The sequence below is a fragment of the Bubalus kerabau genome, chromosome 8, assembly GCF_029407905.1.
Source record: "Bubalus kerabau isolate K-KA32 ecotype Philippines breed swamp buffalo chromosome 8, PCC_UOA_SB_1v2, whole genome shotgun sequence".
Classification (NCBI taxonomy): Eukaryota; Metazoa; Chordata; class Mammalia; order Artiodactyla; family Bovidae; genus Bubalus; species Bubalus kerabau.
In genome coordinates, this window is record NC_073631.1 from 29,146,484 (window position 1) to 29,172,577 (window position 26,094).

The 26,094-nt window shown below is 43.4% G+C and overlaps 1 long non-coding RNA gene and 1 other non-coding gene across 21 annotated transcripts in view; both read right to left on the bottom strand.

Annotated features, from left to right (window-relative positions):
* Positions 1–26,094, bottom strand: part of LOC129658989 (uncharacterized) — a 353,230-nt gene that overhangs the window by 269,497 nt on the left and 57,639 nt on the right. For 18 of the 20 annotated variants that reach the window (XR_008717703.1, XR_008717708.1, XR_008717699.1 and 15 more), the window contains exon 3: positions 22,040–22,177. This is a non-coding gene — a long non-coding RNA (uncharacterized LOC129658989). Of the gene's footprint in view, positions 1–6,833; positions 7,359–22,039; positions 22,178–24,613; positions 24,746–26,094 lie in introns of those variants that run through there. The other 2 variants (XR_008717700.1, XR_008717694.1) reach the window with 2 other exon arrangements.
* TRNAF-GAA (transfer RNA phenylalanine (anticodon GAA)) lies at positions 7,952–8,023 on the bottom strand. The gene has a single exon. It is a non-coding gene; the product is annotated as a tRNA-Phe (tRNA).

Consider the following 26,094-nt stretch of genomic DNA (forward strand, 5'->3'; position numbering starts at 1 on the left):
ATTTGGCCTTGGAGTACAGAATGAAGCAGTGCAAAGGCTAATAGAGAATGCACTGGTCAGAGCAAACACCCTCTTCCAACAACACAAGAGAAGACTCTACACATGGACATCAATAGATGATCAATGCCAAAATCAGACTGATTATATTCTTTGCAGCCAAAAATAGAGACGCTCTATACAGTCAGCAAGAACAAGACCGGGAGCTGACTGTGGCTCAGATCATGAACTCCTTATTGCCAAATCCAGACTTAAATTGAAGAAAGTAGAGAAAACCACTAGACCATTCAGGTATGACCTAAATCAAATCCCATGTGATTATACAGTGGAAGTGAGAAATATATTCAAGGGATTAGATCTGATAGAGTGCCTGAAGAATAATGGATGGAGGTTCGTGACATTGTACAGGAGGCAGTGATCAAGACCATCCCCAAGGAAAAGAAATGAAAAAAGGCAAAATAGTTGTCTGAGGAGGCCTTATAAATAGCTGTGAAAAGAAGAGAAGCAAAAGACAAAGGAGAAAAGGAAAGATATACCCATTTGAATGCAGAGTTCCAAAGAAGAGCAAGGAGAGATAAGAAAGCCTTCCTCAATGATCAGTGCAAAGAAATAGAGGGAAACAATAGCATGGGAAAAACTAGAGATCTCTTCAAGAAAATTAGATACCAAGGGAGCATTTCATGCAAAGATGGGCACAATAAATTGCAGAAATTTTATGAACCTAGCAGAAGCAGAAGATATTAAGAAGAGGTGACAAGAATACACAGTAGAACTGTACAAAAAAGATCTTCACAACCCAGATAACCACAGTGGTGCAATCACTCACCTAGAGCCAGACATCCTGGAATGTGAAGTCAAGTGGGCCTTAGGAAGCATCACTACGAACAAAGCTAGTGGAGGTGATGGAATTTCAGTTAAGCTATTTCAAATCCTCAAAGATGATGCTGTAAAAGTGCTGCACTCAATATGCCAGCAAATTTGCAAAACTCAGCAGTGGCCACAGGACTGGAAAAGGTCAGTTTTCATTCCAATCCCAAAGAAAGGCAATGCCAAAGAATGCTCAAACTACTGCACAATTGTACTCATCTCACACACTAGCAAAGTAATGCTCAAAATTCTCCAAGCCAGGCTTCAACAGTACATGAACCATGAACTTCCAGATGTTCAAGCTGGATTTAGAAAAGGCAGAGGAACCAGAGATCAAATTGCCAACATCTGTTGGATCATTGAAAAAGCGAGCGAGTTCCAGAAAAACATCTACTTCTGCTTTATTATGCCAATGCCTTTGACTGACTGGATCACAATAAACTATGGAAATTTCTGAAAGAGATGGGAATACCAGACAACCTGACCTGCCTCTTAAGAAATGTGTATGCAGATCAAGAAGCAACAGTTAGACTGGGCATGGAACAACAGACTGGTTCCAAATCAGGAAAGGAGTACGTCAAGGCTGTATAAAGGCTGTATACTGTCACCCTGCTTATTTAACTTTTATGCAGAGTACATCATGAGAAACGCAGGCTGGATGAAGCCCAAGCTGGAATCAAGATTTCCAGGAGAAATATCAATAACCTCAGTTATGCAGATGATACCACCTTTATGGCAGGAAGTGAAGAAGAACTAAAGAGCCTCTTGATGAAAGTGAAAGAGGAGAGTGAAAAAGTTGGCTTAAAGCTTAACATTCAGAAAACTAAGAAATGGCATCCGGTCCCACCTCATGGCAAATAGATGGGGAAAGAGTGGAAACATTTGAAGACTTTATTTTGGGGAGCTCCAAAATCACTGCAGATGGTGACTGCAGCCATGAAATTAAAAGACGCTTACTCCTTGGAAGGAAAGTTATGACCAACCTAGACAGCATATTAAAAAGCAGAGACATTACTTTGCCAACAACGTCTATCTAGTCAAAGCTTTGGTTTTTCCAGTAGTCATGTATGGATGTGAGAACTGGACTATAAAGAAAGCTGAGAGCTAAAGAATTGATGCTTTTGAACTGTGTTGTTGGAAAAGACTCTTGAGAGTCCCTTGGACTGCAAGGAAATCCAACCAGTCCATCCTAAAAGAAATCAGTCCTGAATATTCATTGGAAGGACTCATGCTGAAGCTGAAACTCCAATCCTTTGGCCACCTGATGCGAAGAACTGACTCATTTAAAAAGACTCTAATGCTGGGAAAGATTGAAGGTGGGAGGAAAAGGGGACAACAAAGGATGAGATAGTTGGATAGCATCACCGACTCAATGGACATGAGTTTGAGTAAGCTCTGGGAGTTGGTGATGGACACAGAAGCCTGGCATGCTGCAGTCCATGGGGTCACAAAGGGTTGGACATGACTGAGCACACATGCACTCACAGACTGCCAAGAAAGAATTAACCCTAGTGATGCTAACTGGGTCAGGAAAAAGTTTTCTCAGTATATAATGATTCACTTCTTCCCACACCTGGATGTGGAGATGGGAGCAGTAAGTGAATGCCTCCATGCTCATATTTGCAGTCAGAATTTATAGGGAGCAGAGTCATAAAAGGCTCCCACCTTTCCAAGTATATAGGTCCACAGCAAAGACTTCGAAGATGGAAAAGAAGAATTAACTTGTTCAATGACCAGAATAAATTTTACTTACCATAATTTCAACTTAAGTGCTTTGAGGCTACATACTTATGAAATGTTAAAGGATACAGAAAAGGCACAAGGCTATTTTAGACAGTCTGTTCTGAACTTAAAACATAAAACTGTGAGAAATCTGAATTCACATTTATGAGAGTAGCTGCTCCTAAGCGAGTGAGCAAACAGAGGGCTTTTATTTTCTCTAAAAAAGCAGAGACGCTTCTGAAACCCTCCTCAAAACAGAAACTTGATGTATATGCTATCATTTTTCCCTTTGAAGTCAAAAGGAATTAAATCTTCAAGACACACAGTACAAAGCAGGGAAATATCAGTATTCCAAGCACATACAGAAACAACCAAGCTCCAGACAGCTTTGCCTGGGAACATAAAGCAGATAAACAATTCAAGTATGGTCTTCTTTTTTATTTTTACATTTATTTATATGCTGCCTGATTGACTGCAGGAAAGATTTGAGTCAGATAAAGCCCTCCATCTTTTTTAAAGTAGATAGCAGTTCCTATGGTAATCCTTCCTAAAGGCTCTGCCAACAGCGGCACATCCAATACATGAAAATATATGTGTAATTGAAAAATAATTTTAATTGCAGGAGGAAAATGCATTTTGATTCTCTCAAGAGAACCACTTTCACACAGACCATTTAAAGCAGGATCGATGCCTGAAATTTATTTGGAAAGGCAGAGTATTTCATTTTCCTGGGAGAAAACTGGGTTTTCCACTTAAGAAGGAAGAAGGAAAGAATATTTGTGTGTCACTGAGTGCTTACACTGAGTGTAATCGTACTGAGGCCACACTTTTCTATTAATTTGAATCAGGAAATGCCTCTTCTCCTTCAGATTGTATCTTCCTTTCTCCTCTCTCTGGTTTTGGCTAAAGTTCAACCCAAACTGATACCAATCCTTTAAAAAAAGTCTTTCCATAAATCTTCTCAGTAGTCTGATTGGCATAAAACTGCTAGTTAATCAACGATCCTCCCCCTCCCGCCAAATCCTTCACTGTGAACTTGAACTTAAAGTTAAGGACACATGGGTTGGTCACAGGGAAAACCACTACCGCAGTGTGGAGGTCAGAGGCTGTGGGAAGCTGTGGGGGGCTTGTGGGCTCTGCAGGTAGACACCACAGTGGTCACACAAGCTGTTTTCAGTGACAAGTACTTTGCATTATGTGAAAGTTCAATCCTCTCACTGAGGCCTGCCTAGTAAATGAGATTATTGCCTCCAGTTTAGACTTGAGGAAACTGAGGTCTAGAAAGTTTGAATAACTTACTTGCCCAAATGCATGCACATTTTTTTGAGGCTAGATCTGTTAGAATTCAAATCCCCTATTTTTAACCAGTCATTTTGTCCAACGTGCTATTATGAGGATCCTCTGAAATGATCAAGAAGAGATTGATGATAGCAGTTTCCTGAGGACTAGGGAGCTGGGAGAAGAGGGGGCTCTGAGGGTAGAGAAGAGACAGACTTTTCATCATCTGCCCTTTCGCATTTTGAATTTTTTTTTTTTTTACCTTGTACAGTCCATCCTCATCATTCGTGGATTCCATACCTATGAATTTGCCTACTGGCTAAAATTTATCTGTAACACTAAAATCAAAACTTGCATGCTTTAATGGTCATTTGTAGACATGCGTAGGGTGTCAAAATATTTTTCACTCAGGCAAGTCAACTTCACACTCTGACCCTCATTTTCTCTTTTGTAAAATAAAGATTACTAATTGTGTTCAGCATTTAAGATTACAATCTATGTATGATACGTGCATCTGTATACAAACATCCCTCTATGTGGTGGTTCTATATTCTCTAGTTCAGTGTTCAGAGCAACTTTGTAGAGCATAACTATCCTAAACAACAAAAATCAACCACATATATTTTAATACTACGTGTGAGAGGATGTGTATGTATGTATTATATATTTGATTTTTCCAATTATGTGAGCACAGGGATTGGCAGGAACATAAAAAAGGGTACATACCCTTAAATGTTAAAGATAGAATCAAAATCACAGTTCAGAGTACTAACCTCATATTTCAGAAAAAAGGACCATACGAGAGGAAAGAAAGAAGAGGTCCTAACTAACAAAGTGGACAAGGCAATGGTCAAGATCTAAACAGAGAAGCCATCTCATCCTGTGACTGTTCTAGAAATTAACACTCAGCAAGGATTCAGAGAGTTCAGAGATCAGGAAGTGTACCCAAGAAAGCCTGAAAAGCAAGCTGGAAGTATTCTAAGATGACATACCTCGCAAAAGAAAAATATATATGTAGCTGTTGAACCCATGAGTTCATACCAAAAGTCAAACCAGCAATTGATAAAAGTTCAGATCTCAGCAAGTGGAAAGCTAGAGAGAGGCTGCAGACAAAATTTTGGGGAACTGAGTCATGGAGAAGCTGAGAATCTAGGAACTTGAGATGGAAGAGTCATGCTAGACCAGAGGCCCTTTTGTTCATGTAAATTTTTCTTGGGATAGAGTCAGTATTTGAAATCAAATTCTGAAAGAATTCCATGACCCAAAAAATGACCCAATTTTTCCTATAAAAGGTACAGATATTTTAGCTATTTTCTTTTTACTTCCATCATCAGTCTTAGTAAGGTTCCTCTCCCTCTGCAAAAAAAAAAAAAAAAAAAACAGAAAAAATTTGGTAAAGAAAGACTACCCTCCTCAATCTCCAACTGCAGAGAGTTTAATAGACAATGATCCCAGCCACTCTGAAATCCGTTTTCACGTGTGCCATGAAATTATGCTTCCCACTGGCTGCTTTGTGTGGGGCAGGAACACTGAGGCAGGCCTGTTCCTGGGAGACAGGGAACTTTTCAGAGGGTCTCTGGGGACCTTCTTAGGCTGGACAGTGTCTACGGCACTTCCACCCAACCTTCCCTCTGGTTCTTATCTCTCTGCATGAACACCCATCCTCAGCCTGATGGCCTCACCCAACTCCCTCTCCCAAGGCAGTTCCCTAATTAAACTCCTTGCATGCTTAATCCCATCCTGACACCTGCTTCTCAAATGAGCAAGGCTAACCAAGGAAACTAACATCTAATGTTTAGTAAAAGTTACTGAGTTACTGGCCAAAAACTTGGAAGCTTCACTCTCTGCTCCCTAGTCAGCTTGAGACTCACTCAGTGCCCACAGGACACAGTCTGCTTCCGAGACTGAAAACCACCAAGATTTAGATTCAAGTTGTGAACCAATCACAGATTATTGTACATTACAGATTATATGCATAATTAAAGGCATTTTGGGGGGCTCCAAAATCACTGCAGATGGTGACTGCAGCCATGAAATTAAAAGACGCTTACTCCTTGGAAGGAAAGTTATGACCAACCTGGACAGCATATTAACAAGCAGAGACATTACTTTGCCAACAAAGGTCCGTCTAGTCAAGGCTATGGTTTTTCCAATGGTCATGTATGGATGTGAGAGTTGGACTGTGAAGAAAGCTGAGCGCCAAAGAATTGATGCTTTTGAACTATGGTGTTGAAAAAGACTCTTGAGAGTCCCTTGGACAGCAAGGAGATCCAACCAGTCCATTATAAAGGAGATCAGTCCTGAATATTCATTGGAAGGACTGATGCTAAAGCTGAAATTTCAATCCTTTGCCCACCTGATGCAAAGAACTGACTCATTGGAAAAGACTCTGATGCTGGGAGGGATTGGGAGCAGGAGGAGAAGGGGACAACAGAGGATGAGATGGCTGGATGGCATCACCAACTCAATGGACATGAGTTTGAGTAAACTCCAGGAGTTGGTGATGGACAGGTAGGCCTGGCATGCTGCAGTCCATGGGTCGCAAAGAGTCAGACACAACTGAGCAACTGAACTGAACTGAAAGATCACTTGTAAATGCATGCTAAACCCACAAATGCCATGAATCTATTCCACTGAAAAGCTAGAATACTCTGGATACCTCAAAATCGTGAATTAGTCTATTGGGTGCAGGTGCTATCTGCTCAATCCATTCCACTCGCCCTTCCTCAATGTGGATGAGCCTCCCTGCGTTGTTACCTCGTGGATTTCCACCTGTTCTTCAATATCAACTCAAAGTTTACCTCCTATAGGAAAAAGCCCCCTTGATTTGTCCTGACCTGATAACCTTCCTATACTGTTTCTTTAAGGATCTGTACCTGACTTTATTGAAAGACCTACCCAACAAGGCTTTTTTTTCAGGTGCTGGTAATTAATGACCCACCAAAGGTGCCTGAAACAGGCATGCTTACCTCACAGAAGGAGGAACCCAGAAGAGTCAGCAGAGCAATTGGTTCTGTTGCTCCGAGGTGTCCTTCGTCCGTGCACTCCATTTCATCCTCACTGAATTAGAAATATTGTCCCTCAAGGTCTAACCACTATCACCTCAAAAAACACACTCAAAGGTGAGAAGAAAAGGCGAAACCATCAACCCCTTTTCCTCTCCTTTATGACAAAAGAGGGAGAAGGCACTGGCGACCCACTCCAGTACTCTTGCCTGGAAAATCCCATGGACGGAGAAGCCTGGTAGGCTGCAGTCCATGGGGTCGCGAAGAGTCAGACACAACTGAGCGACTTCACTTTCACTTTCACTTTTCACTTTCACGCATTGGAGAAGGAAATGGCAACCCACTCCAGTGTTCTTGCCTGGAGAATCCCAGGGACGAGGGAGCCTGGTGGGCTGCCGTCTCTGGGGTCACACAGAGTCGGAAACAACTGAAGCGACTTAGCAGCAGCAGCAGCAGCATGACAAAAGAGAAAACCCGTTCCAGAGCAGCCCTTTTATCTCATTGGCCAGAATAGGGTCAGTTGATTGGTCCAACCAACCAATAAGAGCAGAGAGGACTAGGATTACGTGATTGGCTTAAACCAAGGATGATTTATCCCTTGGATGGAACCCACCTGCTCTGCTTGTGTTGCTGCCTCATGCCTAATATCTCTCTCTTTTTTTTAATCAAGGCCCTTTTATCCAGGAAGATGGAGAGAGTGACTGTGGAGCAGAGAACCAACAATGTCTGGTCCACACCCAACTCAGAGTTCCTGGGTGAGCTGCCTCTCTGCCTCCATACTCTATTGAATCCTGTCTCCCTTTCTTAACTGGCCCATGCTGCTGTTTAGTAGCTAAATCATCTCGGACTCTTTGTGACCCCGTGGACTACCCAGGGATGGAACCAGAATGGAACCCAGCCTCCTGTTTGGCCTCCTGTTTGCCAGGCAGATTTTTAACCCCTGAGAAAGTGAAAGTGAAGTCGCTCAGTCGTGTCCGACTCTTTTGCAACCCCAGGGACTGTAGCCCACCAGGCTCCTCAGTCCATGGAATTTTCCAGGCAAGGATACTGGAGTGGGTTGCCATTTCCTTCTCCAGGGGATCTTCCCAACCCAGGGATCGAACCTGGGTCTCCCGCACTTCAGGCAGACACTTTACCGTCTGAGCCACCAGGGAAGCCCTAGTAGCACTCAATACCAGTTTGCTGAACACTCGAAATATTCATTTGTTCATTAAAAAATTAAAACAGCACAAATAACTATAGGAATTCTAAAAATATGCTTACAAAATGAAATCCTAGAAAAGTTTTCCAACACCTCATCTAAAAGATTAATAGGAATGCTACAGCGATTGTAGAGAGCAACAGAATGAGGCTAAAGAAGATAAATAATGACCATGTGAACCTTCTGGCTCGGTTTCCATAATCACAATCACAGACGCCCCAGTTCTCTGATTCATACTCCAAATATGCTTTTGGTGTCCCACTCGGGGATACAACAGCTATTTCAATGGTGGCCATAGAATACCTGACACACTGGGAGGCACTACACTAGATTAAATGAGCACTAGTAAAGTTTTCCTGCCCATCACAATCACAATCACAACATGGGTTTTGGTGTTACATAGGATGCACTACTCACTCAAAACCTCTTGCAGCTTCTAGACTTCAGAGGTTATCAACTGACAAATTGAATCTCCCTATGTTGGGTCCCAAGGGCTTCCCTGTAGCTCAGTCAGTAAGGAATCTGCCTGCAATGCAGGAGACCTAGGTTCGATTCCTGGGTCGGGGAGATCCCCTGGAGGAGGAAATGGCAACCCACTCCAATATTCTTGCCTGGAGAATTCCATGGACAGAGGAGCCCGGCAGACTACAGTCCATGAATTTGCACGAGTCGGACACAACTTAGCGACCAAGCCACCACCACCAATGTTGAGTCCCAGGACTTCCAGGTGGCCCCAGTGGTAAAGAATCTTTCTGCAGTGCAAGAGACCGGGGTTCTATCCCTCGGTCAGAAGATCCCCTGGAGAAGGAAATGGCAGCCCACTCCAGTAGTCTTCTGGGAAATCCTATTGACAGAGGAGCCTGGTGGGCTACAGTTCATAGGAGTCTCAAGGTATCAGACCCAACTGAAGCGACTGAGCAGGCAGCACATGTTGGGTCCCTGCAAAGTTCTGATCATACTCACCTGACAGTTTTGTTTGCAATTGCAGGCTTAGGTCCAAGAAATGATAGGTCTAATGAATCTGGGGGGCTGAGGGGTCAGCAAAAGGATACATAGCACACCCAAATTCCTAACTTGAGCAACTAAGTGGGTGGCGGATGGAGGAGCAAATCTGGAGAAAAGCCTCTGCCTGGAACATAGTCCCTGCAGAGAAGCCATGACTCGCCCATGTACCTTACACAAGTCTGGGCTCCAAGACACGTCCTCAGAGAAGCCTTCCCTGACTTTACCTAAACTGTGAGCCCCACCATCCTCCATTCAATTACCCCACGTCACCCCTTCCTGACACGACACACCATCAGTTTCTGTCCATCTCCTCCACTAGAATATGTTTCTTGAAGGGAAGCACAGTTTGTGTCTTGTTCACTCCTGAGTCTCCAGTGACTCGTGTGTCTGGTACATGGGAGCTGCTCTGTAAACATGAGCTGTGAGATGGGATGAGGGGCATAGTTTGGGATGTGTTGAATGTCAGGTTTCTGCTGGACTGATGGAGGGAGTCATTGAGAAGAGAAAATAGCTGTCTGATGCTCCAGACTTTACACAGTTGTGTAAAGTGGCAGAGTGAGGAGTACAACCCGGAGGAAGGGGTGTGAGCTGTACCCTGCCCCTCAGTGGGAGAGATTAAGTTGGGGGAGAAAAGTCAAGGATGGATTACCCAGAACTTCTGCATTTGAGGGAGAAGAATAGGAGATAGAAGAGCAACCAGCGTGGTTGAAAGAGAACCAGGAGGCAGTGATGTCATGGAAGCAACAGAGGAAACAGTTGCAAGAAGATTTGATTAACAGGGTCTAAACACAGAAGGGGCTTCCTAGGTGGTGCTAGCAGTAAAGAACCCGTCTGCCAGTGCAGGAGACATGGAGACATAGGTTCGATCCTTGGGTCGGGAAGATCCCCTGGACGAGGAAATGGCAACCCCCTCTAGTATTCTTGCCTGGAAAATCCCATCGACAGAGGAGCCTGGAGGGCTACAGTTCATGGGGTGGCAGAGAGTTGGACACGATTGAAATGACTTAGCAGGCACAAAAGATACAGAAGAGCCCAGAGGAGAAGGATAGAATAATACCCTGTGTTTTACACATAATGTAACACAATCTCTCTCTTTCTCTCTCTCTGTAAATGCTATGCTATGCTAAGTCACTTCAGTTGTGTCCGACTCTGTGCGACCCCAGAGACGGCAGCCCACCAGGCTCCCCCGTCCCTGGGATTCTCCAGGCAAGAACACTGGAGTGGGTTGCCATTTCCTTCTCCCATGCATGAAAGTGAAAAGAGAAAGTGAAGTCGCTCAGTCGTGTCTGACTCTTAGCGACCCCATGGACTGCAGCCTACCAGCCTCCTCCGTCCATGGGATTTTCCAGGCAAGAGTACTAGAGTGGGGTGCCATTGCCTTCTCCACTCTCTGTAAATAGCTAATAAAAAAAAAAAAAAAGACAAGATTGAAGAAACAGATCATTACTTTATCTTGAAATTCTTATTCTTCTCATTCAAGTTTCCAGCCTATGTATTACTCTATTTTACATATATCCATCCATCCATGTATATATAATACACACGTGGCAGAAGCAGCCGAAAACAATTATTCCTAATTCATTTTCAAAGTCAAGAGGCATTTTAGCTCTAGGTCAGAACTCCCAGGATCCCATATGAAAAGTTCTGAAGAAAAAAAATCTGGAAAACATTTCTGACTCCACAAGCCTCACAAGGACAGCTTTCAGACCGTGTGATTCAGAACTCCCAGAAGAAAAAAGCGATCCAGCGCTTGTCCTTATAAGAGCCAAAACCCTTTCTTCAGGATGTAGCAGCCTTATCACATGACCTCAGCTGGCCTGGAGGAGAGCAGGTGGGTGTGACATTAAAATGTAATATGAAATCCACCAAGCCCTAGGGACGTCGGGGAGGAACCGGATTTGCTTTCAGGCACGCTCATCCCTTTGGGCTGCAGATTGGGTTGAGCCTGAGAGAATGATTAATTGCCAAGGCAGCTCAGAGCTAAATTCTTCTCCAGCAGAGGGCTTCCTGAGTCTTTGTTTCAGACTGAGCTGGTGATGAGGACAAAGGAAAGGGAGGAGAAACCGGTGTCCTTTCGGCCTGTTACTTGCCTTTGCGTTCACCGTGCAGCTCAGTCTCACTGTCGGCGAGAATCACCCGGGAGCTCTGAAAATGCTGCTGTCCAGTTAGGGGGCCCAAATAATACTAAGTGTTTAAACTTCCCAGGTGATTGCAATGTGCAAACCCATTTAGTTGCAAACCCATGCAACTGTCTGGCCTAGGATGGCCACAGGGAGGATACTTGCCAGGCTCCAGTTATCTCCGATTCCCCAGAAAAAGCCATGGTCATGGCCAAGTGCAGGAACAGTCACTGACATTGTTGTTAAGTCCTGCAAGCAGCTGTGGTTTCACTTTCTGCAGGACCCCCCCCCATCCCCCAATGTCAGCCCGAAAAGAAATTAGCCACCTCAGCTGAGATGCTGCTTAAGGCAAAGTACTTTATGTTCGTCCTTCACCCAAACAGAACATACAGTTTTCTGAACCATCCTAAAGAAAGATTTGGGGTTGTTGAACATGTCGTCATTTTTCTGTAAAGCCTTATGGTTTAAAGTGTGGTCCCCTAGTATCAGTCTTGGCGTTTGGGGAAAGCTTGGTAGAAATTCAGAATCTCGGGCCCACCCTGGCCCTGCCTCAAACTATAAATCTTGCTAGATGGCGCAGAATACATTAAATATCTTTACTGAAACATACACAAGAGAGGGAGGAATTTTCATAAACTGTCAGACTTTGAGAGGAACAAAGAGGCAAAACAAGCATTTCAAAGAGAAGAAAAGGAACAAAACCTTGGTTCACTTGAAACTCATTTTTGTTGTTATTTGTTTTGCTTTATGATTACCACCAGGAAGTGGCTAACTTTGGTTAAGATTTCTTTAAATGTAAGGGAACAAAACTGAGGGAGCAACAAAAATCTTAACAAATTAAGAATTTCTGTAAATCATGCAATTACTTGAGCGAATCTAAAGGATTTTCCCTAAGTCACCACCTACTCGGGCTCAAAATAATACATTTAAGTTGAATCACAATTATTGTCTCCTCTTGTTTAAAATTTTACCACTTGAAGATCCTTGAAATCAAAATATCTCATCACAATGAAAGTCACACACCGTTTTAAAAATTATTCTACCACTAGGTGGCAATGTTGACCAAAAAATGGTGGAAACCGAAGTAAACATCCTCTTTTTAACGGTATTTTAACCACATTTTGTGGTTTATTTAAATATGCTTTGCAAGACATCTGAAAAGGTTAGAAATTGCACCACTGTGCAGTAAGACCAAGAACTGAAACATATGATAGAAAATCACCAGTAAAAGACAATTGGAGAAGAAAAGGAGCTGCAGGAAGTAACAGACTGTCTGAAACAGCCGGCCTACCCAGGAATTTACGGGGTAGACCTGCTAAGCAACTCAGAGAGTCTGGACAACCAAAGGATTCCTGATCTGGTGATATTCCCAAGGAGATCACTGGCCTGTCGGACTCAATGTTAATATATCTCCTTTGCTTGGTACCTTAAGAGGGCCCAAGGGGAACATATATTATGAAGTCTGATTGCAGGCAAGCAAATCCTTCATTACAAATCCTCTTGCCTTGTTCTACACCTGATTCCTAGCTATTATCGTCAATATCTGGCTTTGTCTATGGATTCCTGACATTGCTGTGTTCTAGGACCTAGGACTTCAGCCCTCCCCTCAGAATCCATGCAACTCCCCCCAGAGCCTCACCTTGATGCTGTCTCAAGGACCTTAGAAAAATGTGACCCTAACTCAGACAGTACTTGCTCCCTCTCCAGACTCCACCTCTGCCAAATCTTGTCACACCTTGAAACTCCACACATGATGCTTTGAGCAAAGAATCATCAATTGTTAGAGCTGGAAGTAATTTAAAGATGTCATCACACTGATTCCTTTTATTTTTCAAGAGAAATCAAGGGGAGAGGAACAGCAATCATAAATAGTTAATAAACTCCAGGCAGAAGTGGATTTACTCTCTCCTAGAACAGAAGTTCTGAGGCGGGCAGCTCCCAGGGGAGTCGATTCAATGGCTCAGCAGTGTTATCAGAAGCCAGGTTCCCTCCACGAACTCTGCTCCACTGGCCCCAGCATGTTGCCTAGGATGTCTTTGTGGTCTGAGAAAGCTGTCTGGATTCCAAGCACTGCATCTTTACACACCAAAGTCCTAGGCCCTTTTCTCCTTGTGTATCCCTTCCTAAAAATGTAGTCAACGCATAGAATGCCACTAGCAGCCTTGCCTTCAATCTATTAACCAGAACTGGGTCACCTGCACAGTCCTCCCTGAGTCTCAGCTGTGGAGATGGAGCTACCTGAATTAGGAACTACCCTAATCCATCCAGTAGCATGGATTCTGAAGGGAGGACTGAAGTCCTAGGTCCTAGAACACAGCAAGGTCAGGAATACCCTAATCAGAATCTGACTCACGTGGTGGAGGGGCGGATGCTGGGGAGCACTCTTGGGTGCTGCGAGGATACGAGAAACAGAAAATGCATCTTGGGTCAGTCGACCAGCGCTGACTGCTGCCCTGTGGCAGAGAAACCAAGCAAGAAGACAGTGCTGTGCTTGAGAAATGGAAGTCATGGGAAAACAGGAACATCCAGGCAACTCAAAGAGTGTGCTGAGCCTGGGACACGAGTCCCAGCGTGACCTTCACTAGTCAGTTGATAGGAAGCCAACCATTCCTGCCACATTTCTTATCAATTTCTCAGTTATGTGCAGCATTATTCATTTGTTAGGCTGCTGTGAGTGGAGGTTTCTCACAATGAATCTGATGAGAGTGAAATAGCAAAGGCAGGCTCCCAAACTATCATCTGTTGGTTCATCCACTGATATTGTTGTTGGTGTTTAGTCACTAAGTCATGTCCAACTCTTTGTGACCCCATGGACCAGACTCCTCTATCCATGGGATTTCCCAGGCAAGTAACCTGGAGTGGGTTGCCATTTCCTTCTCCAGGGGATATTCCTGACCCAGGAATCGAACCCACATCTCCTGCTCGGCAGGTGGATTCTTTACCACTGAGACACCAGGGAAGCCTGCATTGAGATTGAGCAGGCACTATTACAGGCTCACTGACAAGATTTATACTCCATCAGTCAGTAACTCTAAAAGCCTATTTTATGGCTGAACCAACAAGTGTCAAGACTGAGGAGAAGCCCTCCTAGAACTTCCTCTAACTCAGTGGTTCTTACAGGTGGACATGCATCAGAAGCGTCCAGAAGGCTGGCTAAAATACAGACTGCTTGGCTGCACCTCTAGAGCGTCTTATGCACTGGGACTGGGAGGGACCCAGGAATTTGCATTTTTCACAAACTCCAGGAGATGCCGATGCTGCTGGTCCAGGGATCACACTTGGAGGGCTCCACATAGCAAGAGGAAAGTCTGACTGACTCCAAAACTGTCCTCAGTGCCTAGAATCGCTGCAGCCTCAGCTGTAACCATTAATGTACTTGAAAGTTTCTAGATCCCAAAGGCTTCCATAGACCTAGCTCACTCACACAAAGTTGATTTAGCTTTTATGTATTTCAGTGGTATTACATTATATCTGGAGGATCCTAAAACTAGGCACATTTCTAACTCTCACACACACACAAGCAGAATTTTGATACTCAAATATTCACTTATTTATTAATTAAAGAAAATATGTCCTAAATGCTACTATATGCCTGTGTTAGGCTTTTCCAGAGGAAGTTATTACATATATAGGCCCTTCCTAAAAGGTCTGTATGGCATCAGAGAAGACGAAGCATGTTGACACATACAGTTACACAGGTAGCCACAAGGCAAGCTTGCAATGAAAGTTATAAAGGAGATTCAGAGTGAGATGAAATTTTGGAAGGTGAAGCAGTGTTTTTAAACTCAAGAGAATAAGAGAAGGTTTCAAGAAAAGATGTGACAGTTAAGCTAGACCTTTAAAGAAAGGATAGAATTGGGATGCAGAAGATGGGACAAAGGCCACTCCAAAGTGTAAACATGAGTCAACATAAGAAAGTGTTAAGTGTGTAAGAAAAACAAACAGTTCAACATTACTGGGATGAAGACGCCTGAAGATAAACTAAATAGGGAACGTGGTGGCAAGGCTTTTTAATACTAGGGCAAGAGAGTGAGTGAAAGTTTTAAAGCAAGGAATTGAAATACTAAGGAATATTAACCCAGTAACAGTAAGGGAAAGATACACTGTGTGGGGGGAGGAATTGGAATCAGTTGGGAGCTGCTGCTGCTGCTGCTAAGTCACTTCAGTCGTGTCCGACTCTGTGCGACCCCATAGAGGGCAGCCCACCAGGCTCCCCCTTCCCTGAGATTCTCCAGGCAAGAACACTGGAGTGGGTTGCCATTTCCTTCTCCCATGCATGAAAGTGAAAAGTGAAAGTGAAGTCGCTCAGTCGTGTCCGACTCTTAGCGACCCCATGGACTGCAGCCTACCAGGCTCCTCTGCCCATGGGATTTTCCAGGCAAAAGTACTGGAGTGGGTTGCCAATGCCTTCTCCACAGTTGGGAGCTAGCTACTTTTAAAAAATAATTAAGAGATAAGAATTAAAAATTTAACTGAGAATTCCCTTGAGATACTTAACAAGCCATTCAATGCACAGCATCTATTTTTAGACGAAAAAATTAATGCAAAAATATCTACAGCTGGCCCATACATGCAAACAAACCCTAAACTAACATTTCACTTATGAAAAAAGGCATTTATTTAGGGTTGCGTGCATGCTAAGTTGTTTCAGTCATGTCCGACTCTTTGCAACACCATACACTATAGCTTGCCCAGGTCTCTCTGTCCATGGGATTCTCCACGCAAGAACAGTGGCGTGGATAGCCATTTCCTTCTCCAGGGGATCTTCCCGACCCAGGGATCAAATCTGGGTCTGCTGCATTGGCAGGCGGGTTCTTTTCAAGTAGCGACACCTGGGAAGCCCTTATTCAGAGCTGCTATAATGTAAACAGACAATGTATCAGAAGCTAAACCACCTTGAATTTTGGAGAAAATCATGTATGTAATGAATTTTTTTAGCATTAAGTCAAACGAACTGGTTGTGACTTTCTCATGGTGACATCACAGTTATCCTGTAAATGGAAGCTCCACATGTCTGAGTTCACAACTAAAACTCCTCAGAGCTTTCACAGTATTTCCCTGAGCATCTCTGGTAGCAAAATGAAATCAGTTTGGGCTTCCCTGGTAGTAAAGAATTCACCTGCCAATGCAGGAGACCCAGGTTGGATCCCTGGGTTGGGAAGATCCCCTGAAGAAGGGAATGGTAACCCACTCCAGTATTCTTGCCTGGAGAATCCCGTGGACAGAGGCGCCTGGCATGCTGCAGTCCATGGGGTCAAAAGAGACACGACTTAACGACTAAACAAGGACAACAACAAAATCAGTATAGGTGACAAGGATTAACTATATTTTTATTTTAATATTTATTTATTTTACCATATGATGAAAAATATAAGTAACCCATCATGCCTACTAGCTCATAGGTATTATTTTTTAATACTTTTAATTTTAAAAGATGAGTCAGCCTAAAGAAAATATTGTGTATAATTGTATATTCATATCAAATGCCTACTGTTCCAGACCTGTTTTATCAGATCTTTGACCCCTCTGGGGATTTCAAATGGCCCTAAAGTCAAGAGTTAGAAATGATCATTTTATTTCATGCCAATATACAGACCACTGAAAACAGAGCTTCCACTTAAGGACTGTGAAGGGGAAATGGCCTTAAAGTTCTTTTAATATCATCTTTTGAGCTGATCTGATGGAGGGAAAACAATTGCAAGACACCTGAGTGTGCAAATACATCCTAAAGCCCCTTCAGGTTAAAATTGCTTTTTCTCTTGACCAGGTTACTCCCAGGATAACAAATAAATGAACCTGTCAATAAAAAAAAATAATTAACATGGTCTTTTTTTATAAGGAAATGCTGCTATATAATATCAACAGTCAATGGTGCCCCCCTGTGAATTCTTCAAAATTAAAATCCTTCATTGGTCCTCTTATAACAAAACCCGATGTGTTAGTTGACCTGGGCTGCCATAATAAAATATCATAGACTAGGTGAATTAACAGAAATGTTTTCTTACAGTTTGGAAGCTCTAAGTCCAAAACTGGGTTCTAGAGAGGGCTCTCCTTCTCCCTTGCAGAAGGCCACTTTCTCACTGTGTCCTCAAATGACCTTTCCTTGGTGTGCACGTGAAGAAAGATTCTCTCTCCCTCTTCTTATAAGGTGACCAAGCCAATAGAATTAGGATCCCACCTTTATGACCTCATTTAACCTTAACTGGGCCCCCTAGGTGGCTCTAGCGGTAAAGAACCTGCCTGCCAAAGCAGGAGAGATAGGAGATGTGGGTTCGATCCCTGGGTTGGGAAGATCCCCTGGAGAAGGAAATGGCAACCCCCTCCAGCATTCCTGCCTAGAGAATCCCACGGACAGAGCATTCTAATGGGCTACAGTCCATGGGGTCACAAAGAGTTGGACACGACTGAAGCGACTGAGCAGCTCAATGTCAATCACAGCAAGATACCTAATCTTTCTGGGCTTCTCTGCCCTTCTCTGAAGGGGAGAATAGGAGTACCTTTGTGGGACTACTATGAGGATTAAAAGAAATGCAAAGCACTGGGTTGTTCCAGCTCCTGGCGTGTTAACAGGGACCCCACATGTTCTTCTAGTTTATGTCTCTCAATCAAGTTTCGTTTCTGCTCTGGGTAAATGTGGAGCAATGTGACATTTACGAGTATGGCAGGTGAACTGACAGGTTAATTTATTTTGTTCTCATTACAGAAGGTGTCTTCTCTTTCTTATTCTATGAGGGTAGTCAAGGCTTATCTTTCCTTACTTCAGAGATTTTGTGTTACAGGAACAAGCAAGGCATTGTCCGTTTCCCCAAAATCCACAACCCACCACCATCCCACCATACTCCTACTGGCCTTGGATCTTAATTTATGGAACATCTTAACTCATTTGGGAGAATTAAATCAGATAGTCTGAGGGGTAAAGGGGATGGAAGAATGGGCTTGGACTTGAAGATGTGAGCATGTGAGAAGGTGGCATAAGGTTGTGATGGTTTTATCTCCAAATCAGGAAGGTGTTGAGGGCTTCGCTGGTCTTTCCAGTGACCCATTGGTTGTTCTTATTTCTTCATCAATTGCTGTTTAATCTCTATATATGTTCCAGCAAGTTTTCCAGTTTTTTCCTTGTAATTTTCTGGACAAATTTTCTTAATTTCCAGTTTCATACAATTGTTGTCAGAAAAGATGTTTGATATGAAAAAAGTCTTTATTGAGTTGCTAGGACTATCATTGTTAGTTTAATCTCAATGAAATAATGACCGCAGACTTACCTCCTGGCTAATTTGGAGGCTACACATAAAATAATTCTTTCCTTTGATGAAATACGTGTAAGTTAGAATAAATCCTTTATGCAGTAAGACATATTGGCATGTTTTAAGGTGATCTCTGTCAGTACCTGATTCCAAGACTTTAACCTTAATACCCACATTTTGGCAAACTTTCATTTGGCTCCATTGAAAGACATTTTCCCCAGCTCCCAACCCCATCTTCCCTGTTATCTTGCTATTTGCTAAAACCTGTCTGACTCTTATTGGAGAAGAAAATGGCAACCCACTCCAGTGCTCTTGCCTGGAGAATCCCAGGGACGGCGGAGCCTGGTGGTCTACCGTCTATGGGGTCACACAGAGTCGGACACAACTGAAGCAACTTAGCAGCAGTAGCAGCAGTCTGACTCTTTTGCCACCCCATGGAATGTAGCCCACCAGGCTCTTCTGTCCATGGCATTTCCCACGTAAGTATACTGGAGTGGATTGCCATTTCCTTCTCCAGGGATTTTCCTGACCCAGGGATTAAACTTGCATCTCCTGCATCTCCTTCCTTGGCATGCAGGTTCTTTACCACTGAGCCACCAGGGAACCTCCATCTCCTCGAGGCTACTGCAAGTTTCTACAGTTGCGGAAAGCATGCATGGGCCAGAAAAATAGCATGGGGAGTGTGGTCATTCCTGGAATTATTCTTGGCATGAAGCACCGCTGGTGTGATGGGCATTCAGGGCTGAATATATCTGGTTTTCCTCCTGCTGTGCACCCAGACAAGTCTGAGACAGGTCATCTAAGGCCACGGACACTGCAGTGTGATAACATTAACTTTTCATTAAGGCAGCCGTACCGCTCAAGTAGTCCTCAAAAGAGGAAACCATTTTTAGGCAGAAAACAAGTTCCTTGTTGTGATCTAAAACCATCTCTCTCCTCTGGGTTCAGTGGGGGAAAGTTACAGCGCAGAGGGGAAGAGCATGTCTCTCCCATGCGACTCGCTCTGAATCTGGTCCATCTCCTTCATTTCCTGGCCTCTAGTCACTTCTCCAAGCATTTTTATTCCAGACCAGTCTAATGTCTCAAGAGAAGAAGAAATATTTCGTCAGTCACCTTCTGTCCAAAGCAACAATAATAAAACATACATACACAGGGCTCGATTGTACAAAGTGCCTCACATCCATACAACCACATTGTGACCCTGACAACAACCCTGTAACACTGCTATCTGTAAAACTGTCTGTCATAAAATCTTTGTTTGTATATATCCTTGCAGGCATATACTTGCCATGTGACAATCCTCCCCTTTGAGAAGGAAAATGATGAACTTGATGTCATCAGAATGCATAGTGCCCCGAGGCTTGGGCCATTCCATTTGTAAGAGACAATTTATATAAAATAAAAAAGGGAGGAATGGAAAGTATGTAACCACTGCAGTCTTTGTTTTGCCTTGTGTCATAAAAGTTTTTCCAAGCTCATGTCTCAGAGACCCAAAGGAGAAAGGAACATGTTTATAACAGGATAACATCACTGTATATCAACTTTAGTACAAAGGAAGGATGTAGTCACCTTACCCTGGGAAGATGAACTGAACAGGCGAGATACCTGAAGCTGGACGTGGGTGATTCTGTCCACGTGTGCCTCCCAAGACTTGCAGGTGGGGGAAGATTTTCACTATCCCACCATGTGAACCGAGGTGGAGAAAATCCACCACAGACGTCTGAGAAAACAGCATGGTCAATGTCTGATATTAATTAATGTTTTTGAGTATAAAATAAAAAACCTTAAGGAAGAAAGTTCTACCTGATGTCTGCCTCTTGAAACCAATGAAACAGGATGGCCATCATCAAAAAATCTACAAACAATAAATGCTGGAGAGGATGTGGAGAAAAGGGAAACCTCCTATACTATTGGTGGGATTAAAAATCAATACAGCCACTGTGGAGAATAGTATGGAGGTTCCTCAAAAAACTAAAAATAGAACTACACAGCAATCCTATTCTTGGGTGTATACCTGGGGAAGATTGTAATTCAAAAAGACACATGCACTTCAGTGTTCATGCAGCACTATTTACAATAGCCAGGACATGGAAGCGACTTAAATGTCCATCAACAGAGGAATGGATAAAGAAGATATGGTACATATATACAATGGAATATTACTCAGCCATAGAAAAGAACAAAATAATGCCATTTGCAGCAAAATGGATGGACCTAGAGATTGTCATACTGAGCGAAGTAAGTCAGAAAAAGAAAAACAAATATTGTATAATATCACTTAGATGTGGATTCCAGAAAAATGGTACAGATGAACTTATCCACAAAGTAGAAATAGAGACACAGGTGTAGAGAACAAACTTATGGATACCAAGGGAAGGTGAGATGAACAGGGAGGCCTGGCGTGCTGCGATTCATGGGGTAGCAAAGAGTCGGACACAACTGAGCGACTGATCTGATCTGATGTATAAAATAGATAGCTAATGCAGAACCTGCAGTATAGCACAGGGAACTCAAAGCTCTGTGGTGACCTAAATGGGAAGAAAAATCTTAAAAAGAGGGAAAATATGTGTACATATAGGCTTCATTTATGGCTCAGACAGTAAAGAATCTGCCTGCAATGCAGGAGACCCAGATTTGATCCCTGGGCGGGGAAGATCCCCTGGAGAAGGGAATGACAACCCACTCCAGTGTTCTGGCCTGGAGAATGCTGGATATCTCCACAGAGGATGGACAGAGGAGCCTGGCAGGCTGCAGTCCATGGGGTTGTAAAGAGTCGGACACGACTGAGTGCTTAACACTTTCACTTTCGTTTTATGTAAACATATAACTGATCCACTTTGCTGTACAGCAGAAATTGACACAAAATAGTAAAGCAACTATACTTCAATAAGACAGGTTTTTAAAATTAAAAATAAATAAATACAAACATTAACATAAAGAATCAATGAAATGTAACTTTGAAGACAGGGAGGAAAGGGAATAGAAGAAGATAACAACAGAAAGAGAAGGCAGCTCATCTTGATGTCAGGAGGTATTCACATGTTATAGATATACTCAGTCTCTGCTTGTTCTATCCTCGCCATGACCTGTAAGCTATTTGGTGGTGCCGAACGCATCACTTCAAGTTCTGCTGCCTCAGTTTCTTGGTATAAAAGTTCAGGCTAACATCCCTCTCCCTTAACGAGCTGCAATAGCCTGTGAGTACAAAGTTGGAAAGACTCAATCTGTCCCTGTAAAGAATATTTACAGCTCCCTGGAGCAAGGCAGGTTGGAGCTAAAAGTATCATTATTTTTGTAGTTAGAAAGTCAGAATCCATCCTCCATCATGCTTTAAGCCTTTGAAAGAGCTCTTTGTTTTTCTTCCTAAGCTCTGGCCCACAGGGAAAAATATTCTGTCTTTCAAAAGGTTTCTTTCATAAACAGGTCATTCTTTTTAAGTGGATTTCACTGACTATGTTTATTAACATGTAGTAACACTTAAAGAAGGTTTCATTTGGTCCTGGGAAGAAAGCGGTGTGGGCAGCCTGCCACCCCCTTAGCCTAAAAAGAAATATTGTCTAGAACAAGGCCTGAAGCATTTGGGGAGACCAGTGCACTTACAGGTTGCTGCCTGGGTCTTGCGTCACTCAAAGCAAAGCCCTGCCGACAATGATGCGTGTCCCGGGGCCCTCATCCTGGCTGAGGCCAGTGGGGGAAGCCTTTCTTAGTCACTGAAGTGATTTCACCAGAGAGAAATCTCTGTCAATAAAAGGGAAGATAAAGATACTCAAGATCATAAACAGCAGAAATTCAGTTTAACAAGATGTCTGTCCATATTTTCTTTCTGTCCAGGTGGCTAAATTCTTCCTCTGTTCTCAAAGTTAAACATTCCCATCTTTGATTTATGTCATGACTGAGTCTCTTAACTCTCCCTGATACTTTTTTCTGATCTCACATCTCACTCCTTGTCTTAATTCTGGCCTTTTTTTTTCCTCCTCAAGATACAGAAATCTTTTTGATGAAGGCCATCTTCAGAGATTTCTGGGCCTTAATAAATCTTACAGTAGGGTTTCCCATTAACTTCTCTACAAAGGTAAAGTCAGGTTAGAATGGGTCTCCAGAGCCATCTGAAATGAAGACTGTAAGTCAAGAAGGGCAGTCTGCTGCCCTCGGGGTGTGTGTGTGTGTGTGTGCTGGGGGCGGGGGAGTAGCTGAGGAGCCGCAGAGGAGCTGAATGAGGGTGACCAGTGGGGGAGCCCCTTGGCCAACTTTCCATTGGGTCTTTGTCCCTGAGTGCTCACCAATCTCCAGCAAAGACTAGTGTTTGAAGCAAATCTTGTGCCTTAATATAAAAATATGGATTGCCTGTCCTTTCAAGCTCCAACCCCCTCAACTTTCATTCTAGAATCATGAAATTGTGCCTTGCCACATGAACTCAAAAGCTGAGAGAAGATTTACTGGAAGCCAGAACGTTAAACTCTGACCAAGATGTTTATTCAACCCCCTCCCAAGACTGGATGGAGATCTTCAGAAGTCCTGAGCCTGAGAGATAAGGCTCCCCACCCACTCCACCACCACCTACCATAGTTAATATCATATATTTTCAAAGGTCTAAACCCTGAAGTAAGTAAAAGGAATTTCAACAAAGGTCAGACTCTTATGCAATCCCTTCTCTAAACTACCCATTTTTCTTTCAATCTTTTTCCATGTTTTTTTGTGTCCCTATCTACTGGTGATCTAAGCATGTGTGTGCATGCTAAGTCGGTTCCATCGTGTCCAACTCTATGTGACCCCATGGGCTGTAACCCACCGGGCTTCTCTGTACACGGGATTCTCCAGGCAAGAATACTGGAGTGGGTGGCCATGCCCTCCTCCAGGGGATTTTCCCGACCCAGGGATTGAACCCACGTCTTTTATGTCTCCTGCACTGGCAGGTGGGTTCTTTGCCACTAGCACCACATGTGAAGCCCTTTAAGCATGTACTTTAAGTATCTACTGGGAATTCGATTCCTTCATCTATCCCCTGCACACACTTACTAAATGTCTTTTTTTAACTCTTCTTTTTGATGTGGATCCTTTTTAAAGCCTTTATTGAATTTGTTACAATACTGCTTCCATTTTAGGTTTTGCTCTTTGGTTGCAAGGCATGTGGGACCTTAGCTGCCTAACTAGGACTCGAATGCATGTCCACTGCATTGGAAGGCAAAGACCTAACCACTGGACTGCCAGGGAAGTCCCCAGAGATCTTTCATTTGTTTGGTTTGGTTATTGGTACCACATGTTTCTCCACTGGAACACTCATCCTTCACATGACCATCTCTTTCTAGAAGGAACTCCAAAGAAGTAGGAGTAGATTTTTTCTGACATTTTAAACATAGATTTCATGTATTTCTTTAATACACACTTCTTGAGCACCCGTGATGTTCCAAGGAGGACACAGGAAGTCAACTACATTGCACAGATAATTAATGCCAGAGGCAAAGCCACATGGGAACAAAGATCTTGAAAGATGAGAAGCGAGGTAAGTGAAAAAAGAATGACTTTCCCCAGTGTAGGGAAAAGCACCTGAAAGGAATTGTATAAGTCTGCATGAGCTGCTATAACAAAATACTACAGTCTGAGTGACTTAAACAATAAACATTTTTTCTCACATTTCTCGAGGACCGTAAGTCAAAGAGGAAGACACAGGCCACTACAGTTCCTGCTGAAAGTCCCTTCCTGGCTTATGGATGGCTGTCAACTTGTTGAATCCTCACATGGTGAGGAACAGGAGAGAGAGTGAGATCTCATATCTCTTAGTCTAAGGGCACTAATCTCATCATGGGCTCCCAAGACCACCTAGTGGAAAAGAACCAGCCTGCCAATGTAGGAGACATAAGAGATGCAAGTTCAATTCCTGGTTGGGAAGATCCCCTGGAGGAGGGCATGGCAACCCACTCTAGTATTCTGGCCTAGAAAATCCCATGGATAGAGAAGCCTGGCAGGCTATAGTCCATAGCATCGCAAAGAGTTGGACACAACTGAAGCAACTTAACACACACAGACACAATTTCATCATACCTGTTCAACCCTCATGACCTCAGCTAAATCTAATTACCTTCCTAAGGCCCCACCTCCTAAAACTATCACATTGAGGGTGGATAGGACTTCAAAATATGAATTTGGGGGAGAGGGGAAACAAACATAAGTCCATACCGGGAATGGACCATTGAGGGACTGAGACGAGCTCCATAGAACTCAACAGCAGGGTATAAAACTGGAGCTCTGATGACGATGGAGCTGGCACCATATTAGGAATTATCTTGCAGGCTTTCAAAGCAGGTTTTTCTAAGAACAATGGGATACAAAAGAATTTTAGGCATGGCATACAATGGTGGGTTTTGAGTTTTATAAAAATCATCCTGACCAGAAGCATGTGAAAGTGGATTGGTAGAATGTGATTGAATTTCTCGAAGAAACCTTTGTACCGATTAGAAAAAGTCACCAAGTCATCCTCTGTGGGCAGATGGATTAGAGAAAAGGATCTTCTTGGAGCCCCATTGGCATATAGCTAGAAAAAGAGCACCTTTGCCCTCTGTCCCCCCTGAGGCAGACCGCTGCTGGGTGCAAGGGTGGGTCACGGCTTTCAGCCCCATTCACTCGTCACACAGGTGCCCTTGCACAGTACACACACAGTATACACACAGTTGTGGGGCTCACAGAGAGACACAACAGGACAGAGTAGCTGAAGGATGGAGGGAGAGCAGAGATGCCTGGAATGACTGCCAACCGAATCCACAGCCTGGGTTTCTGGGTGAGTAAGGCTGATGAGCCTAGACCTGAGTGACGCTGAAGGTGACTGAGACATCCAAACCAACCATCAGATATGGTCTTGTCCCACTAGACTGCAAGCTCTACAAGAACAAGAGGCTCTCGTAGAGCTTGGGGGCTCTACATTGGGCTGCCAAAATGCATTGTACAGTGTGAAACCCACATGACCCTGAGCAGCAGTCATAGAAATGATTCTTAATACATAGCACTGAGTGAATAAATAAGTAAAAGGAAATTCAGGAGAGAACTCAGTGTCAAAGCCTTAACTACTCACAGGAGATCAATGAAGCGACCTCCAATTTCTGATCAAGACATACACATTTTCAACCAGGGCATGTGAAATGTGTCTTTTGACTAGACCTGAGCATTGGGTGATAAAGTGGGAAAATGGGGTAAAGCAAAAAAATATGTGTGTGTGTGTGTGTGGTGTGTATAAAGAGAGAGAGAATCAGTTTGGGGGGAAAGCAATGCAATTATGTCAATTTGTAATTTTTAAAGCATACTTCAGTCAACTACTTAAAACAGACAGGTGGGCTGTGAGGTGTGAGGGACGGGAAAAGACAGAGCAAGAAAGCAAGAAGGAGAAGCACTTCTCTCTATTCCATAGTTTTAATCCCCCTTTTCTGCTTCCCTGGTGGCTCAGATGGTAAAGCGTCTGCCTGCAATGCGGGAGACCCAGGTTCGACCCCTGGGTCGGAAAGATCCCTGGAGAAGGAAATGGCAACCCACTCCAGTATCCTTTCCTGGAGAATTCCATGGACGGAGGACCCTGGTAGGCTACAGTCCACGGGGTTGCAAAGAGTCGGACACGACCTCACTTTCACTTTCAAGGCACAAACCAGGTGGCGCTAGTGGTAAAGAACCAG